At 42.3% G+C, this 18,265-nt stretch overlaps 1 protein-coding gene across 19 annotated transcripts in view; it reads left to right on the plus strand.

Moving 5' to 3' along the window:
- The window catches only part of ADGRL3 (adhesion G protein-coupled receptor L3), a 948,965-nt gene that overhangs the window by 31,290 nt on the left and 899,410 nt on the right, over positions 1–18,265 (plus strand). For all 19 annotated transcript variants that reach the window (XR_012220302.1, XR_012220289.1, XR_012220304.1 and 16 more), the window contains exon 2: positions 15,082–15,191. The gene's annotated coding sequence lies outside the window, so the exon portion shown is untranslated. The remainder of the gene's footprint in view (positions 1–15,081; positions 15,192–18,265) is intronic.

An 18,265-nucleotide genomic window follows, 5' to 3' on the forward strand; every position in this document is an offset into this window, starting at 1 on the left:
AATGCATTAGACTGCGCTTTCCTATACAAAGGGCCCTTTGAAAGAAACGTTTACCAAGTGGAATGTTGGCAGTCGATAGTGGGCACTGATGTAGTGTCGATCGAGCCTTATGCTATATTCACACACCCGTGTATTACTATCCCAGAGAAATTGACCAATTTTTTCTCAAGTGTCAACCTAGTTGCATCCTAGTTTTTCCATTTTTCACTGAAGCAGGTAGATTGTCTGAACTTTTTTTTATCCATTGACTCTAATCAATGAGTCAGTTAAAAAGAGATGAAACTTTGTAAGAGTCACAACTCACCATACTGAGAGCGCAGCTGTGATCACACCCAGGCACTTTGATTGACAGAATGCTCTGCAGCATGTGTGTACAGAACAGGCCACCAACCAATTTTCCAGAGAGTGATGACTGTGTAGGAAGCTGTGACTGTAATGGCTCCCTGTACTGCCCCAATGACGGAAGCTAGCTGCTGCGAGGAGGATATAAGTTCATTTTCTCCTCTTATCTACTGTCCTATAAGGCATACAAACAGGATTTTAGCGCTCTTTACCTACAAAGTAACCCTATGTCTGTATGTAAATAGCATTTCTGGACATAAGTTCCCTTTAAGCCAAAATATTTTAATAATGGCTATCACCTTGTTTAAATGGAAGAATAGGATTTTTTAATATAGGATTATCTTCTTACTTTTGTATTGCTAAAGTTTATTTTACTTCATCATATTGGCCTATTCCCGATACAGAAAAGAGGCAAACAAGACTGCTTGTTTTCTGTTTGAAAAATTGCCTAGCAAAATACTACAAGATAGTCAGCGAAAAGCACACCATAAATATTGAGAATCTGGCCAGAAATAAAGCACATGTTCCCCGCGTGCACATGGAAATCTTTTATAACAGCTGCCAACCATACGTGTGTGTATAAGGCTGGGCGATTAGTCAAATTCATTGGAATAACTTGCTACTTGGGCACTTCACAGTTGCTTTTATGATCATGTTTGCAGTAGCGCATGGAGCAGAAGCCCCGTCATGTCACACAGCAGTGCTGCGACGCTGCTGCAGGCAGATGCACGGTGCCTGCATAGGAGACAGCTTGGTGGCTGTTCCAGCTCCCTCTCCAGGCAATTTATTTTTCTCTTTGTTCTACTATTCATTCAGAATGTGCAATTTGATGGAAATTCCTTGGAGAAAAGGAGTGAAATGTGGCGCTATCTAAGCGTAGTGAGTGAAGGCATCATCTTCAGGTATGTGCTCACCTGAATAGGTTGTGCTAACTGAGGCATAACACTAGGAGTAGCTTGCCCGAGATGCAATGGTGTCCTGTAGGATGTAGGAAGTTCCTCCAGTGGAGTTCCGGCAGTACGTGATTGTGGGTCGCCCTCGCACACCCAGGGCAGCGGGGGGGTACTCCGTACCGGGCCGGTGTCAAGGCGGGAATGTGTCACAGCAGCGGTGACCCGGTCCGTGGCCCTGGGCGCCCAATATCAATGGCGGTGATGTTAATGGTGTTAGAGTTTATATGAATAGTTTGTGACGCCACACGTGGTGTTTGGCAAGTAAGATGGTAAGCCAACGCTGCATACAGATCCGCTGGGACTGATGGTGTGGTGCAGCAGAGATGGTATAGCTCCCCACAGGTGTACCAATGGAGAGGGTGGTACCGCCGGTGTAGGCCCCACCAAGGCGCGCTGCCATCTCAGCTTCTCCAAAGCTTCCTTCTTCTGCTGCAGGCGGGTGGTCAGTTTGGTGATTTCATCTTCCAATTGCTGGCGGTTCATTCCGGAGCTTGGGTTGGAGCCGTCAGCCATGGCGCCGGGGAGATTCAGTTCACCGCGCTCCACAGGCCTCCTTCCCTTGCTCTCCAAGATGGCGTTCTGGCTTTCTTCTTCTTGCTCCGCCCTTCTGCTCGCCACTGGCTTTCTCTGCCCCTCCTTCCGGGGGTAGCGTCTTCTTCCAGCGCCTCCATACCAAGCCAGTATACGAACCCCTCGGGGGGTGGGCCATGCATTGGTCACATAGTAATTCAGGCAGGGACGGCCCAAGACTCTTCGCGGTCTTTTCTTAGGACCTCCCATCTCTTCACACCCTTCTTCTCTGCGCCAGCGGCCATTTCTAATGTCCATTTTACAGTCTCTTAAATTTGGTCTTCTGCACATTTTCAAAAGTTGTAAATCCAAGGCACACAGAACCCGATGGCATCGGGTCTCGTCATCCTGTTCGTGATGCCAAAATTGGGTCGCCCCGCGCACACCCAGGACAGCGGGGTACTCGGTACCGGGCCGATGTCGAGGCGGGAATGTGTCACAGCAGCGGTGACCCGGTCCGTGGCCCTGGGCGCCCAATAGCAATGGCGGTGATGTTAATGGTGTTAGAGTTTATATGAATAGTTTGTGACGCCACCCGTGGTGTTTGGCAAGTAAGATGGTAAGCCAACGCTGCATACAGATCCGCTGGGACTGATGGTGTGGTGCAGCGGAGATGATATAGCTCCCCACAGGTGGAGCTGTAGTCCCAGGGCAGTGTATTTGCAATGGATGAGGAGAGGCGCAGAATGGTATGGAGGCTGGTACCCAGGTGTAGTGGTGCTGGAATAACTGGAGGACACCAGAGTATGCGGTTCCAAAGCGTTACTCACTGTTTGCAGTTCACACAACTGCCTGCCTCTGTACTGTGTTCTCCAGGTCAGGGCTCCAGCCAACCTCCAGGCAGGATAGTATTCTCCCTTCCACACTCCGCCAACATGTACCTTCCTGAACGACTCCTCCAATGCGCCTTTAGGTGCAAAGCACTCCAGTACTTAGTTACCCTGGAATGCTTCTCTCTAGGTGTTCCTAGTCTTTACTTGTATGACAGACAGCTGTAGCCTGCTTCGGGGACTCCTCACTGCGTCCCGACTCTCTATTCAGTTGCTGTTGTGTCCCAAGTCTATGATGGGAGCAAGGCGTTAGCGGCTCACTACTCCTCCGGTGTCTGTTGCCGGACATAAAGTTCCAATCAACCACGGGGACCGGGCCCCGGCCTTTGCGCTCTCTGGACTGGAAGGGTTCTCTCTCTTTCTCAACCTGCTTCCCACCGTCCTTCTATTCTCCTTCGTTCCGATCTGTTCTATCTCTCTTATGGAATCTGTAGTCTTCAGTCTACGTCTCTTTCTCCTCTTCTTTCTCTGAGGAGCTCATTCCACTAAGACCAGTCCTCAACCTCTCCTGACTGACTGCCTTCCTCCGCCTTGATCTCCTCTCAGGCTGACCTGCTGTCAGCCTGCTCTCTCTCTGGGACTCACCCCAGACTGACCTTCTGTCAGACTGACCTGAAATCCTACACCTTCTTCCCTCTCTTTTATATCTAACTCCACCCGCCTCTCCAGAACCTCTCGTGTTACGAAGCCAGGGACCACAAAAGGCACCCTATGACCTTTCCAGCATAAAGCATGGATGGGTCCCTGCTGAACTATCCTGTGTGTGGGGTGCAGGTGTTGAAATGCGGAAAGGATTTCCCAGCCTACCTGGATGGTGGGGCACTACACCTTAGGAGAAGGTGCAGTACCTCTGTGGCGACTGAAGCCTCAGGGGCGCCACAATTGCGGTAAAAGATCCAGGTGTATGAAGCTCCCAGAATGGAAACATGCAAAAAAATGGATTATTGACAAAAATATCTCCTGTATAAAAATATTTTTTTAATTTGAAAAACAAAATGAAAACACAACATGTTTCAACTGCTAGTAACAGCCTTCCTCAGGTGCCTTTAGATGAAATGGAGATCCAGACCCACTTATACATATCCTCAATTAAAAGTGGGTGGAGTTATTCATTAACCAGAGAAAACTCACATTTGGTAAGAACTATTATTCTCAGCAGTTTACAACCTGATTAAGTAAATAAATCAAAAAAGTTTTTAAGGTATGAAATCATAAAAGGGGAAAAAAATGCACTAAAATGTCCATATATCCTGAAGAAAGTGAGCCGAGACAGTTCTAATTACTTAACGGCACGCGATCCGCATGATAACAGCGTTTGTCCCTAGTGTGAAAGAGGTGCAGCAACAAGAAGAAAAAAGGGTGTATTTTATATGTGACGAACATCCCACCGCTGCCACCAATATGTGACGAACAGCCCACCGCTGCCACCAATATGTGATGAACGGCAGACCGCTGTCGCCAAATTGTGACGGACAGCGGACCCTGTGCCACCAATAGGTCACGATCCCACCACCGACACGGGTTTGTCAGCGGACGGAGGGACATGACGCACTGCTGGCACATGGCTATCACAGGCACAGTGGGGGCTTATCTTAGTTATCCCACCACCGGCACCACGTGACAAAAATACAGCAAGCTAATCTTGCTCTAACAATTTACCGCAGGGGGGTATTTTGGATGCCCCACCACTGCTAACAACCTTCCAAGAACTGCGGGGATTTATGTATATCCCACTTTCTCAGTTCCTCTTTGGAACTCGCAGCTCTCTGGCACCCCCCTTACCCTCAGGTCAGTCAGGGAACTGCACCTAGGATAATTAGTCGCCGGACGGGCTGCTTGTTGTGCACGGGCAATTAGAATACTGCAGTAAGGGAATTATCAATGCTGTGGCCTCAACCACTCATTCAGCAATATAAGACCCTTCTGTACTGCCAGTTAGCCTCACCAACCGCGCACACCACGCTGCCACCAGCCACGCTTTACTTAATCAGAGTTAATTAAGAGGGTCCGCCGCAAACCCCTGAAATTAGTTGCGATTATCTAAAAAAGGCGCATAGTTCGTTTCTTAGAGCATGGAGACAGAGCTAATAGACTTTATCATTTATTCCCAAAAGAATGCGGGCAGTGATTACATAGATAAAAGTTGCTATTAAGTTGAGACATTACATATGTACAGTTGCAAATATGAAAACAACATGGATTAAAAAGCAGAAAGTAACACTTACATGTGCCTAGGTGGTATCAGGCAGACAATGCGGCTCGGGGAATGGGCAGCAGCCAAACATCCCAAGGCATGGGGTAGGTCTGTTCAGCATCAGAACTCCAGCTTAACTGACTGGAATTTGGTAGAGAATACCTATAGCCTAGGGTCTGTGACCTCACGAAATGGGCGGTCTGGAGAGGTCCAACCTCCCTCTCTCCAAGTTATGATTTGGCTACAAAACTTAGAATAACTATATCTAAATGAGAAAAGCCCGTACCAACACACATAGGGCATCATTGTTTGTGATTTACCAAATAGAATCCGAAGACACCAAGCAAGCATAATTAAGACCCTCCATTTGGGAGCAATCCATATCTCAGTTTCTGGAGAGATTAAGATTTTGCAAGAGCCACCGTAGGGAAGCCGATCCGCGCAGATCACAGAAATGTTCATTTCGTTTTTCTGTCGCGATCGGAGCCCATGCTAGCCTATTTTAATATCTCTCACAGTTTTATTTCAGACACATGTCCCAGAGGACAAAGGACTTCCTTTAGTTGTGCAGGGAGGGGGGGAGGAGAAGAATTCTACACTGAGGCTTCAGGTTTCACAGAGCTGCACGCAGGAAGACGCTGGTGTGTGTGTTGTGGGGGAAGAGGGGGGTTGCAGCTACATGACAGGCTCGTCTCCTCAGTGTGTAGCAATGGGAGATTTCTAGAAGGTTCTAGAAACATCATACTTTACTTTAACATACAGATCTTACAGCCATTTTACATTACATTATAATATAGAAAAAAATAGCTATGGAAGCTCAAAGGACTCAAACAACTGAGGAAAAGCGTTGTTCATTTAAATTCCTTCTTGCATAGAAGGGATGTAGGTAAATGCCATTCAGAGAATAAATCAGGAAAGAGTATACACACTAAACTTGCTCTGTCACATAATTTAGGCCATCCCATCAGGATATAAACTTTGTAATTTATATATCCTATAAGATTCTTTTGCGTTCAATGTTTTCTTTCTGTTTAGTGTTTCACTACTTGTCTGTTCAAGGGGGTGTAACCTTAATCACGTCAAAATTCTTTTCCTGTTTGATAGCAAGATGACGTGAAAGACTTTGCTTTAAAAAAAAAAAAATGTTTGCTGTTATGTCTGTGTCCTTTCATACGAGACCGTATTGTTTGTACTGTACGGTCATCGTATTGAAGAGCGCAAATACAATTGATCACATAAATGACATAATGAGAGTTGCAAGATAAATTATGAATAATATTGTATACTTCACCAGTACTATTAGATTGTATTTGTTTGATGCCCCGATCCATGATTTTGCAACAGCAACACTTTTTTTTATCCCACATCTGGTGACTCCTCTATTAATACCAGACGTTGTATCAATTTTTGTTGTTGTTTGTTCCTTTAAATCACTCTTCCTTAATTTGCTTTGTGCCATCATATTTTTAACAGTGATTCCCTACAGAATGTAATGTTTGATTATGCTGGATTGAGTCCGTTTAAGATCAGGTTTTTTTTTTTTTTTTTAAAAAGGTACCAGTATTTTTTATGAATTTTCCAAATGGTTTGATTGCCCCTGTTTTGAAATTACCATATGTTTCCAGTAGTTTCCATCATTATGTTCCTTTTTTTATATTTCTTTTATTTTTACTAGATAAACAATCGTTTTGAATTATTTCTAAATTTTTCTACAAAGCTGTCTCTATATTCTTTTTGGGTACCTTTTTTCAGAAAACCTTTTCTTTAATAATTCCAATTGATTCATATAGTCTTCTACTTAAGTTAAGGGCTCGAATCACCTCATTGAGAAATTTGCAAAACTTGGGGCGACTCAAGTCTCCATCACCGTACCAAGTTGCTGTAAATACCGTTTACCTTGAAATGAAAACAAGTTATGCTTTAACATGAACTGTAATCCATTTAAGATTAAAAGTTTTTGTTCGAACCCAATATTGGGATTTGTGGATAAATAATAGTCTTTGGCAAGAAGATCCAATACACGGTCTATATTTGAATACAGAATGAAGTTGTGAATCAAAATACCGCAGTCTAGTGAGGGAGACAAGGATCCAAGGGGTAAATTAAATGGTTTATTTAACACACTACGCGTTTCAGAGCCGATCAGGCTCCTTCACGAGGTGATGGTTTAACAGAATATTGCTATTTATCTTTATAGAGTTTAAACACCAAAAAAGAAGGAACAATAATACCTCTATAAAATAGTATCAAAATAAAATATTTTTATTATTAATTAAGTATTTTTGAATAAAAATTCATCACATAGACAAAGATAACAATTGTGGAATAGATACAGACAGTACAATCTGAGGCAAAGGAATTATATGTAAGGACCTGGTAGAAAAACACCCACTTTTTATATCTTAGCCATAGAAACCATTATATATACAGGGATGTATCTGTTGCATATAGTAATCAGTGCACTTTCTTATGTCTAATGTCCTGCACACTTATCCTGCTAGTAGGTGGAAATAAACGGTCAGACAATCAATAGATATAAACCAGGCTAAAAAAAAACAAGGAAAAAAGGGGTCATACCACAATAAGTCCACGATATCTGACGGCACGGTGGACTTATTGTGGTATGACCCCTTTAGTGGGTGTTTTTCTACCAGGTCCTTACATATAATTCCGTTGCCTCAGATTGTACTGTCTGTATCTATTCCACAATTGTTATCTTTGTCTATGTGATGAATTTTTATTCTAAAATAATGAATTAATAAAAATATTATATTTTGATACTATTTTATAGAGGTATTATTGCTCCTTCTTTTTTTGGTGTTTAAACATTGTTATGGGAGTATACCTGTTACTTACTTTTTAGTATTGTAACATTGGTGTTTTTTTCGTGTTTTTTTGTGTATTCATTATCTTTATAGATGTCACTGATGACATAGTAAATGATTTGTACAGCAATCAGGCTAAGACCATTACAAATGCACATTTTCAGAATGTCGACGTCAATATGTATTTAGAGTTTTCTAGTGGGCAGTCTCCTAAATGAATTAAAAATAATCCCTATGGACAGTATGGAGGCATCAGAAAAATTGTAGACATATATTTCAAAAGAGGTGTTAGAGTCTTACAAAACAGATTCGAGGAAAAAAAATACTCAAAACAAATCCTTAATCATGCCTACCAACGGACAAAAAATAAAGGGGAAAGTGAAAACAATATGAAATGTACAAAAATAAAAGGCAAAGAACCAGAATTCGATAAGGAAATCAAATATAGTTTAATTACCACCTTTAGTCAATCCCATAAAGATACAGTATAAGAGGTATTTTAACACAATATTGGTCAATATTATAATACAATCCAATTCTATTGGAGTCCCTACCTAAGAGACCTAACATCATTTTTTGCAGTAGCATGAATCTCAAAAATCACATTGCACCAAGTAGGATCAGAGCGATCCAACCGTCCAATTTAATATCGCCTCCGGATTATAAGACGCACCCCAAATTTTGAGGCGAAAAATAGGAATTTTTTTAAAAGAAAATGGTGGTGCTTCTTATAATCCATTTGTCTTATTGGGTATCGGGGGTGATGGCTGCAGTGAAGCGGGGTCCTAGGGTCACTGCTGGAGGAGGCAGGAGTGGGGTGATGCTGCAGGCCGCAGGCTGGGATGAGGGTTATGTCCGATGTACAGTGCGCCGCTGCAGGTGTCCGGTGCTGCGAGTGCCCGGCAGTGCTGCGGGTGTGTCCGGCAATGCTGCGGTGGTGTCCGGTGCTGCTACGGGGGTCTCTGGTGTTGCGGGGGGGAGTCTGCCAACATTTTGTGAAAGGCCAGAGCGCCCCGCAGTTCCATGCTTTCCTGTGCGGTGGACTCCGGTAAAATGGCTGCCAGGGGCGGAGCATGTGCAGATAGAGATCTCGACATCAAGATGTCGGGAGATGAGATTTCAGATTATTTCCATCTGCGCATGCGCCACCCCCCAGCAGCCATTTACCAGAGTCCACCGCACAGGATACCACTTAACTGCGGGGGGCTCTGGCCTTTCACAATATGTCAGCAGAGCCCCCCCGCACCACTGGAGACCCCCGCAGCACCGCCGTAGTCCCCAACAGCACCACCAGAGACCCCAGTAGCACCGCCGGACACCCCAGCAGCACCGCCGGACACTCCCTCATCTCAGCCTGCAGCAACGGTATCGGTAAGGTATATACGCATTATAAGACACCCCCCATTACCCCCTCAAATTTGGGGGAAAAAAAGTGCGCCTTATAAACCGTAAAATACGGTATGTGGGATTTCCTTGACACAGGGGTGCACATGGTTTGGATCCTGTATCACAGCTAAAATTTTCCAGATAAATCAATTCATGTATAATTGGTATCATCATCCTCTCACATGATATTCCTGGTTTCTTCAATTAGCTGGGTAGAATCCTTGAAATAGGAGGGCAATTGAACCAACAGATCTTGTAGAAAAAGATCGATGTAATGCCATAACAAACTAGAGAACTAATCCCTGTTATGCTAGGGCGTCCTGAGAGATTTTTTTGATCCTTATGGACTTTGGAAAGATGATAAACTATAGCCTTATTTAGATAAATCATTTTTCTTTTTTAATATTTGACACTTAAAGGCATCATTGATAAGTTTGTGACATTAAAGCTCCTATTGTGCGGATGGATCATTAATGATTTCCATATAATATTTTTTATCTGACAAGATATTACAAGATTATTTATCCAACTGTCTTATCACAATTTTATCGTTAATTTTTTAGATAAGTTGTCAGAGCTAGACTGTTTTGATTTGATAGTCTTATATTCCTCAGCTACTAAAGTGAAAAAAGTATCAAGATATAGACCCCTGTGATGTGTAGAGTAAAAGTTGGAATTGGATTTCATATCCTGATGTATAAAGTTGTCCCCTTCCAGGTTTGTTTTACTTTCATGATAGTAAAATGTCTACGTATTGCTAATTTATGGACAAAGCATTCAAATTAAAAAAACAAATGAAAATTATTTATATTGTAGGTTGGATAAAAATGTAGACCCTTACTCAAAAGTGCTAGCTCTCCTTGGTTCAATATACAGTTGGAAAGAATGAATATCTTTATAGTTTTCTATTGGGTTTGCTCCCTCCTCGCTTTCCTATAACCTTTCTTTTCATTTATAAATATTGGAAGGGGGGAGTGGGCTGAAATAATATTTTATTGTATTCTGATTCAGAGGGGCACACTTGAGAGTATGAGGAGAATGATGATGCTCTGGCTTGTGACCGTGTGTGGGGAGTAGGATGGAGGATGGCACATGGGTCCCAATTCTAAAAAAGAAATGTGAGATGAAATGCTGATGGCCGTCATAAGGAGAGTCAGAGGAGTATGTGGTGATGGTGGATGTAAAATGACCATGGTTTGGGTGGAGGATTGATAAGAATGATCATGAAGAGTGAATTCACTCCGATCTAGCAGAATTTCCATAGGGTCAACTGTGGGAGATTTTGGGGAAGGTGTCTGAGTTCGTAGTGAGACAGAAGTGATCAAAAAAGGAGGGAGACGAAGGTTAGGGACAGGAATAGAGGGATTGGAAAGAGAAGGAATAAGGGCAGTTAAGGGAGTAGGGGGATTGGAGATTGATGTGGAAGTTGTAGCTGTATGTGGAGAATGTTGGCGTATGATCGAGGGGTAGTGTTATGCAGAGATTTATTTTGGGAAGGATATGTAGCAGTGGTGATAGTATTGTAGTAGTATTGTGTAATATGGACCTACTATTCCAAATAGTATGGAACTGTCCAGAGGGGGAAGGTGTATGGTTATGAAACATGTGACAAGCTAGAGCACTGTAAGTTTTGGGGTGTTCCCAACTTCCCTGTTTGATTGAAACTGACCAATGTGGGAATCTGCAATATTATTTCTATGAGAAAGGCAATCACGTTTTAATTTACTAACTTTTCTCTTGGTTATTTCTTTCTCAAATCTTTTGAGTCTGGATATAACATTTCTATTTATAGCCTCAAAAATGGGTTATGATTTATATTTGTCTGCATAATATCACAAAGTTTCACATTGTATTGTCGCTTGAGAAGCTAATATCCTGTATTTAGTTATTAAAAATCTAATCAGACCCAAGGAACTTGTATCCAAGTATTCGCTCCACTCGGTGGTAAATATTTTATCATCAGGGAAAGTGGAAGGTATATTAATTTTGCTGTTGTTGTAATGCGGATCTTGTGCAGTTAAGTGATTATAACTGCCTCAGCTCTTTTTTTAGTGTATTTGTATAATATATCTATTGGACATTTTAGTGCATTTTTTTTCTACTTTTATGAGTTCACACCTTAAAAACTTTTTTGATTTATTTACGTTTTCAGTATGTAAATTGCTGAGAACAATTGTTTTTATCAAATGTGTGTTTTCTCTGAGGAATTAATAACTACACCCCCTTTTAATTGAGGATATGTACAGTTGAAACCAGAAGTTTATATACGCTATATAAAAAGACACACATGCAGGTTTTTCTCAGTATCTGACATAAAATCAAAATAAACCTTTCCTGTTTTAGATCAACTAGGATTAGCATAATTATTAATATTTGCCCAATGGCAGAATAATGAGAGAGAGAATGTTTTATGGCATTTTTGTTACTTACTGCAAAGTCAAAAGTTTACATACATATCATTAGTGTTTGGTACCATTGCCCTTAAATTGAATGACTTGGGTCAAACGTTTGGCATACCCTTCCACAAGCTTCCAATTGTGGAAATTATTATTATTCCAAGATGTATTGATTAAAATCAACTTTGATCTGTGTATAACATCATCCACACCACTGATTGGCAGCTTTGCTTGCACTGTGTCTGACTTTTTGATCTTGTTGCTGGACCTCGGATTGTCGTGACTATTCGTGTGGATTTTCCCTTTTGCTTTTGATGCTCTCTGACTTCAAGTAACTGACCTTGCACTTGGCCTCTAACTCCGTTTGTTGTATTCCATTGTTTTGACGTACCCTCCTGGCATTGGTGCTTGGACTGTTGTCTGACCATGCCCTAGCCTTACCTCTCTGTACTACGAGCCCTCCTTTTATCTGCACTCAGACCTCCTGACTACCCTGTCTAACGGCTTGCCCATGCGAAGTGACTCAGCATCACATTTAAACCAGACAACCTCGTTAAGGAGTAAACAGTGACTGTGAAGGGAGAAGCGCACAATAGGGTAAATTGCTAAAATGGGAAACAGTAAAAACAATAGATTTGCTCACCTTGAGTGGTTGTATGAAGACTCAACCACTATAAAGGTTTAGATAGCCAGCTGCCAGTGCCCTGTGGCTGAGGGTAAGCTCCACCAGATGAAAATTACCAAAACAGGATAAAAGCACAGTTGTGCCAATTTTTAAACGTGTTTTATTCTGTTTTGGTAACCTCTTTTATAAGGGTTCTAGGGAAAAACCCGAAAGTGGAGCCTCTGGGTCTTGGCTCCAGAGCCCCTTAGGGCGAGCGGACCAGGTGAAGACCACCCCCTATACAGGGAGTGTTAGGGGCAGGCGCATGGGAGATGGAACCACAATGGCTGGAGCCAAAGGGTCGACTTAGGGCAACACAGGAGTGATAAGGAGGAAGATCGAGGTGAGGATGGAGTATAGATATGAGCCAGTAGGTACCAAGAGCAGAGGACTACGGGAGGCAAGACGGACCGGGAGGATCTGGGGCTGGCAGGGGCTTGATGTTGAAAGAGAGGAGGGACAAAATGAGAATGGTGGACACAGGGCTGGCAGGCAAGGCAGAGTCACAGGGCTGACAGACAAGGCAGAGATGCCGGGCAGACAGACACGGCAGAGGTACCGGGCGGACATGCAAGGCAGAGACACAGGACGGACTGGCAATGGCAGAGACACAGTGCTGACAGACAAGGCAGAGATGCCGGTCAGACAGGCAAGACTGAGACACAGGGCAGGCAGGCAAGGGCAGAGTCACAGGGCTGACAGACAGGGCAGAGACAAGGGGCAGACAGGCTAGACTAAGACACAGGGTGGACTGGCAATGGCAAAGACACAGTGCTGACAAACAAGGCAGAGACAAGGGGCCTGAGGACGAGGAAATGATGCCAAGCAAAGGATGCTAGTGCCACCGCATTAGACAAACAGGCGTCTTATCGGTAGAGACTGCAAGCAGAAATACCCGGTGGGTGCCGCCATGATGGGGCGGGGTCACCGGGTCACGACCTCCCAGGAAGCCCAGCGGCGGGGGAAGCGTGAGCAAGCATGCGCGAACCACCGACGCGCTGCGTCCCCGAGAAGACACACGGGGAGCGGCGTGGGACCATGTCGGGGACGCGCCGGGGGGCGGAGACAGACGGGTAAGGGCCCAGGGCCGTAACATCTTTAATAAAGTAGAAGGAGTCACTTTGGGCTGACCTCATTTTTGGCAGAGTCCGTCATTATGAGGCGGGCACAAGAAAGCAGTCAACAACATTTTTTTGGGTTACAAAAGTGGACACTAACTAAAACGAGGTCAAGCAGAACACAAATTGATTCTCTCTGCATCACGAAAGTCAACAGCCCTGTTGGTAGATACGCCTAAATCCTGTTTTTCAGGGCTTCAGATGGAGCCACTGGGATGTGGAAAAAAACATGATGTGAACTTCGCCTTACTCTAAGATGCTGTTGCCTTCACTAAGTGTAACATTTCAGAGAAGCAGCAATCATGCATTATTTTTATCTCCTAAATCCCATGAAGGATCTACTCCACTGTGTTGATGAACTCAGAATGAGGAGAGCATGATTGCCTCTGCCAATTTTGCAATCTCTCTGTGTAAAAACACAACCTTTGTAATTCAACCCGCCCTCCCACCACAAATTGTTTGCTCTCTTCCCAACCTGTACACTCACACAGTGCAGCCTGTATGATTTTCCCTCCCTGAAGACTTTGATGCTTTCCTCCTTTTCCACACTCTGAACTTGGCTACCATAAATGGAGGGAGGAATGGAGCACAGCTAGTAACAGGTGTGCAGTCTTCTGCATGTCAGGAACAGCTGCACCACCAGTTAAATACAGATATTGTATAGAATGGATGGTGGAACATGTCCATTTAGCATTGTTTCCCTAAAGTAGTAAAATCTGTGCAATAAAGAGATTCTGAACAATTAAAAAATCAGTATAACTGTCCAAAATAACTGTCCTGTGTATACATTAAGACTAACACTATTTCTGGCCATTAAATGACTGGTATACTGTGTTTTTCCAACACACTAGCATTAATTCAGCAGATTTTGAAGAAACCAGACTACTCACGCTTCGCAGTCTTCATGAGACAAAATCTTTTCATATTTTGTTCGGCTGTAACATCAAGTGATAAGTGATAAAGTGCCATGTCTTTCACAATCCCCGTCTCATGTGATGCATGCTATTACTGCCGAATAAAATATGAGAGGACTTTGTTTCATGAAGACTGCGAAGCGTGAGTAGTCTGGTTTCTTCAAATTCTGTCGAATTATTGCCTGTTTGACTTCCTGCATATGTTGGAGCTGTTTAATGAACCAAGTTTGTGATGTCTTGGAGTCAGATGTTGGCAGCTATACAAGATATCCTTTTGTGGTTTAGAGCTATTTGTTGTATCCTGAATTTTTCACTAACTTTTTTATCTGCTGGATTCTTATTTTCAGTTATGTCTGAGCTATTGGTTAGAGATTGAAAGCCATGATGCCATCAATATATAGTAGACCAAGACACTAGGGATTAACGCTCTTATTTGTCTATGTAGCACGGCAGATGTATTATGAGGGGGGGCACTGTACAGAACTACACAGCAGTGTAGCTGTAAATCCAGCTCTGGGGATAGTTATTAAAATAAGCAGAAGGTCTGTATTTTCTTCTACTTGTCCTGTCACTGTGCTTCTCTCTCCTTCTCCCCATCCCCTTTCCATGTACTTCAATAGGCATCTATAAACTGACAACTTAGTGATCTGGCGGTCCGTCTTGTTTTTACCTAGATGGATTTTAGCTGTTTTCCACAGTGAACGATGAGTTCTGGAGGCAAGTGCAAGGAGAAGTGGTTCATAGGTGGTAAAAAGAACAAAACAATAAGTTACAGCATTTCATACATTGGCTAGAAATAATGCAAAGTTAGTTGACCATTTCAGAATTCTTGGTTACAGTGTCGGATTATGTTTTCTTTGTAAAACAATGTTTTTTTTTGCTGTTGCAGATGGCTTCTAAACGGTCATGCCACCATGCAGTATAGATGAATGGATAAGGAGCCAGACATTGCCACTAAATGCCCAGATGCGCACACCAGAGGTTTGCTGATATTAAAAGGTAAGCTTACATCCGCCACACCGCCGTCAAATTACCTGTAGTATGTGACTAGGATAGAAGTAAAATCATTACAGGAATGATTGTCAGCAGCAACAGTTAAAGCCATTTTACTAACTAAAAAAAATATTAATAATTTTTGCTATGGATTGTGTGGTACTAAAAACACTTTCTCGGAGGGGATGTTCCTTGGTTGGTGATGCTAAATGAAGCTGTGGATTTACTGTGACAGATCTATGAATTTTCCCTTTATTTTCCTTTGCTCCCTCTTTATTACAGCATTGGACTTGTGAGTACATGTGTACTGACAACTTAAATATGCAATCTAAAAAAGCCCTATTTTGTCTGGTTGATTAGATCCCTAAATAGTATGGGTGATACACATTAACACCTATGACAGTTGTACTTTGAAGGAGAAGGGTCAGGAATAGCTGACATGGTGATGCTCTATTTCTATATGTTAATTGACTGTACAGAGGTAGCGCAAGACATTCTTCAACTGGGTAATAATACTGCTCTTAGTATTTTTCATGAGTATTTATGTCTGGACATGAAAAGTACATTTGCAGGAACTCAAAATTGTAGAATATAGATATTTATATATACATGCACGATGCTTCAGCACACTGTGAGTAATGAATGCATGAACTGCAAACATTAAAAATGTAAATGTACTTAATCAGAGTTTTTTGATCAAGGAACAAAAAAGCCATCCAACCACGTCATGGTGACCTTTCAATATGAATGGTCCCTAGTAACTAAATGTCATTCCTCTATGTGCCAAAAAGCCTCATGTGAATGGGTAGCAAAAAGGAAACCAGGCATAGCTCGCAATTAAAACCCTATATGGGGAAAGATGCGTGGTTAAGGCTAGTTTTACACTTGCCGTGGTTTTTGCGGTCCGTTTTTGTGGTCGTTTATTGTGGGCCGTAATTTCCACGTTCTTATGCAAAAACGAGCCGCAAAAAACCTTCTCGTATCACCATTTTTCCCTGTTATAACAAATAGCAGGGAAAAAACGACGATCCGCAAATACAGTGTACCGCAAAAACAAGCTAACACAGTTTTTGCGGTACTATTGAAATGCCGTGTCCGTAAGCTGTGAAAAATATCGAGCAAGCTCGATATTTTTTCTCGGCCGCAAGTACAGCCATACGGAGCACAGCCCTCCTGCTAATTTTTGCTGCCGCATAGAAATGCATTAGGGTGCAAAGCCCTGGAGGTGATATATGTTGTTTAAGGGATTGATCTTTAAACAACATATATCACTTATACATAAGATACCATAATTGTATCATCCCTTGCGGTCTGACCACTAGGACCCCCACTGATAATGAAAACTATGGTCAAATAAGCCCCTAGTGAACAGAACAGTAGTGAGCATGTGCAACCAATGCTCCAATTGCTGTCTATAGGAGTGGTACTTGCAAATGCTCACTTTGGACCTCTCAGTCCCAGCACTGGTTGTAGCCTCAGTGGCTAAACACCCAACGCTCATACATTTATCTGTCCAGTGTATAGATGATAAATGTTGTTTACAGGATAACCCCTTTAAATATGTAAGATGCACCATGAATAAAAGTATTAAAAGTGACACATACAAACATCTAATATTACCGTAAAGGAAAGTCAAGAACAAGTTTTCACTATTTAATCAGCACAATAGAAGGTTTTCATGTCATATGCCCTAAAATGCACAGCCCCAACTGATGGGCCCCAGAAAAATAAAGTTTATTTATACAGTGTTTTATACTGTGTGCTTATGATGGAGTTTACATATAAGAAAATAGAAAGAAATAGCCAGCTCACCAGAGATCAAGCGCAGAAACTCGGAGCTCCGTGCGGACCAACGTCATAGACCATAGAAGGAAAGTTCTGCTCCAGCTGCTATTAAAATGGCTTTGACAAAGACCGTCTGGTCGAAACGCGTAGCCTGTCATCTCTGTTGTGGTGTGGTTACATGGAGAGACTTCACCATTGTATGTTTTAATGGTTTTTCATTAAAGAAGATTTTAATAGCAGCTGGAGCAGAACTTTACTTCTATAGTTTACATATAAGCCCATAAAGAATGGTATTCAGTTGGTACACATATCAGAACAGGGAATTACGATTTTGTGTATACCGGAAAAGATGGACACAGGTGGAATGAAGGTCAAACAATCCAAAGTAACTCCATCTGTCCCATTATACCGAATTGCTCAGTTGCGGATTTAGACAAATCTAAACGCAGTGCTCAGAGTAGGGCACAGGATAAATGTAAACTGAACCTAAGCTTGCAGCTATCAGGCTGAGTGCAACGTCTACCCTGGCAATTTGTAACTGCTGTTAATAATCACATCATGCATTCCATTATGTAATGAATAAAGATTTGCATTTGCAACTGGAATATTTCATTCAGTGATATCTAGGATATGGTATTTTAGAGTTCTCTTTATTTTTTTGAGCAGTGTATGTTCTGTGTGAATCTCAGTATCAGGGGTTTGTCTACTTTATTTTAACACATTGTTGTGGACATAGTTTTGTGGTACTTACTAATGTACAAGTATTACAGGCTTGTCCTCCTGAGCAATAGCATAGCTCCAATGGAAAAACACCACACAGGAGAAAGCAGTTTTTCAATTAGAGGACGTCTGGTCACATGCTCCTCCACCAGCCGTCATTTTCTAGACAGGAGAGCTGTGCACTTGTGAGGAAAGGAACCCCAACATGTTAGTTAAGACAAAGTCATCAATCCCTTCCAATAATATTTGGAGGCGTATGATAATCACTCTTTGTCTTTTTTTTCTCTACAGTAGGAATAAATATCCAAAGAAAACAAGTGAAATAATAATTATGTTAATGTTCACACTTGTGCATTTGCTTTGTCTGGCATTGCAGTTGTGACCCATAATAAAAAAAACAGGCCACATCGCCTTTAACTATCTTCCCACATGCAAAAATGCTGCTTTTGTCAGCTGGATATTTTTCTTCATGAGTTTTCCTATTGCCCCACAGCAATGCAAAACATGGCCGATAGGTAGATAGTGTATGAGTACTGACATTAAGATTCACACAAACATCTTTCATTCTCCGCATA

Source organism: Dendrobates tinctorius, unplaced genomic scaffold, assembly GCF_039654945.1.
Source record: "Dendrobates tinctorius isolate UK_male_01 unplaced genomic scaffold, ASM3965494v1 ptg000011l, whole genome shotgun sequence".
NCBI classification, from domain to species: Eukaryota; Metazoa; Chordata; class Amphibia; order Anura; family Dendrobatidae; genus Dendrobates; species Dendrobates tinctorius.